This window comes from Phytophthora infestans, genomic scaffold (genome assembly GCF_000142945.1).
Source record: "Phytophthora infestans T30-4 supercont1.12 genomic scaffold, whole genome shotgun sequence".
NCBI classification, from domain to species: domain Eukaryota; phylum Oomycota; class Peronosporomycetes; order Peronosporales; family Peronosporaceae; genus Phytophthora; species Phytophthora infestans.
In genome coordinates, this window is record NW_003303747.1 from 3,480,672 (window position 1) to 3,483,708 (window position 3,037).

The following is a 3,037-nucleotide window of genomic DNA, read 5'->3' on the forward strand; positions in this document are numbered from 1 at the left end:
GTCCTCTTTTATCTCTTTTACTGTTTTAGAGGGATCTTTTGGCGTATCCGAGGGGGGGGAAACGTCACATATAACGCACTGAGCGAGCGCTCGCGAGCTTTCCTTGCACGGTGCTCGTGGTGAGTGCAAGGTGAAGTTAAAAAGCTTTTTTGCAAAGTTTCTACAACTGGCGATGGTTGTGAAGCCTACTTTAATAATAAAAAATACTATCGTCTCTACTTTAGAAAGTCTGTGGAAAATAGTATCGCCGAGCTTATACAAAATGCGGCCTGTGAAGCTTTTATTAATAATATCAAGACTAATAATATCGTCTTTACTTTGAAAAGTGTGAGGAAAATAACATCCCAGAGCTCTCACCAAATACCGGTCTGTGAAGTAAATATCTGTATTTGCAGAGCTCTTAGAAAATAAAGTGGTTACTGTGCCCGATTTCAGTACATACGACAGGTTTTGCGTCGCTGAATGTCAATAATCAATCATCAGCGCAGCTCGCCTGGCTATTTGCAACCAATCGATGCGTTTCGTGCTCGGCAGAAATGTTTACCTTACGTCCAATCGCGAGGGAGAGAGGCGGTCTGATCGTGCGACAGATCCAGTCAGTGTCGCAGGTCAGCAGGTATTGCCCAATCAGGGCGCGAGTTAATTGTGTCACGCTTTTGGATATATTTGTAATTTTTGCATAGTTAGGTCGAGTCAGAAAGGTAGGCGCGGTCGGTAAGATGGGACGAAACTGTATTAGCCAGGCCGGCTGTAGCCATGCGAAAAGGCAGGAAAAAGCAGCAAGACAGGGAGTGCGACGGACGGATTGACAGACGGACGGACAGACAGACACACACGCTACAAGGTTAGGGAGCGGGAAACTAGCGCTCTGGGCGTCCGCTCCGCGGACGCTAGGGCATGGTTGGTTGGTGAACAGCGGACTGACCACCTCTACTGCGCTGCGGTGTGCTTAGCGTTTCTACGTACAGCAAAGCAACATATAGTACATGTATACTGTGTCCTACTTGTATTACGCTCCGAAACAACACCGCACACAGTATCCTTAGTGCTCAGGTGTTATGGTAGATATGACCAGGATTTAACGTTATCTGCAAGATAAGCTCCATCTTACCCGGGAAGGTTTTGTCTATAATCGCATTTGAGCGCATAGCTCCCAAAATGACACGAATCGGAGGCGTGCGTGGCTGCAAAGCTAACAAATGCTGTTCAGAAGACATGTCAGTATCAGTGATGATCCAAATTGGCATAGACCGGTGAGGAATTCCACTTTAGCTGGAGTAAATACGTCTACTCAAACATAATATCATCTGTCACGTCATCGCCGTGAGGCAGTCGACACCATATCATTGATTGCGAAGGTCTATTAGAGAAAGGTTTAGTCAGCTCCTCGCGCGAAGTATCTTTTTGGACATGAAGATTCTGCCGATAGTCGCGACAAACACCAATATTATGCGTTGCAACTGTTCTGCTGAGCTCTTTATGATATTACTGAAGGGCGTTTCCACATGCATTGATTCTACTTGCATAGCTGCCGCACATACTGACTTATTTGCATAGATTCTGACTGATAGAGTGGCGTAGACCCTTTCGAGTGACATTTACCGGCTCCGATATGTATGACGAACATACGAAGCCACATAACTGTAGGCAGATTATCAGATCGTAGATGTCTTAGACTTGATTCGAATCGTCGCTCATGTACATTATATGAAGTACTTTTGCTGCCTACTTATCAACTCGGCGTGCTATTTGATGTATCCGTGCATATATTGCGAGGTCGTTAATGAGTGTGTATACCACGCGCTCGTGATATCTAAAACCTATGTATAGGATCACTGTCGCTTTCTCGGTACATTTTCGTCGTCGTGCTGGCTTACTGTGCTTACGCTTCTGATGTATCAGTCTATATGACCAAGCAGGTCACTAACTGGGCACAGACCATACTGCAGCGATACTGGACAGGGCACTAAAGTATAGTACTGCGTACAGACAGTTCGACTTACCACACCCACCGGTATTGTTTGCACTACCGCACACGTGCTCGTATCTATGTAGACAGCAACTTAATCGTCGCGTGTAGTGCTCACTCGATGCTGTAGTTTCAATTTGTGAGCGCACATTAATGGAACATACGCTGTGAGCGCTGATGTCACCGATAGCATGGTTTGCATGTATCCAAGTGAGCGAGTGTACTCTCGATCTATTGTTACGCGGAAGCAGATAGGGACGGTCAGCTTTCAAGGGTTCGCAGTAAACACCATGCGCTAATTATTATTTGAAACGCGCTACCCTCTGTAGGTGCGTCAACACTATTGGCAGCGCCATAGTCAGTTACCGTATGTGCGGCTCCAAGCCTCGTACCGTCAACCAGTATACTAAATACAAATATAGGTAGGAAAATGGGGGCCTAAAAGGGTATATTTACCAATTACTTGCTCTTCTGCTGCTTCTTTTGCTCGATGTACTTGGCGTTTCGGGTGGTCAGCTTGCGAGGGCGGCTGCGCCTCTTTTTCCTCTCGGGGTACCAGTCAGGACCCATCGCCTTCTTGACGTGCGCCAGGCTTTTCTGGCGGCGCACTTTGGCCGATTCAGGTGGTGGTGGTGGGGGGGGGTTCCTCCCAGAGCTCGACCGCTTTTGGGCCGTTCTCGCAGGCAATACAGCGCCGCACGATGTCCCGCCCGCTGATTGTAAGGAATGCGTAGCCGTACTGCAGCTTCCAGCAGCAGACGCAGCGCGCCCGGGAATCCGTCGTAGACCGCTGTGGGTTCAGCAGAAGCGAGTCAATCTTCGCCTCGCATTGCTTGCACGTAGGGCCCACCATTTTGCAAACTGTGAGTATGTTAGCAAATTAAATTGTTTTAACCAATTACTTGCGTCCAAATATTAGCCAATAGCACGGTACTGTAAGGCAGGTATTTATTATTAGGCAAAATACTTATAGGTTTTAAAATATTACGATTTGGTTTTTCTATAATATATTATTATCAAATTTCCAAACAAATACAAACTTGCATGCAATATAAATTGACTAAAACG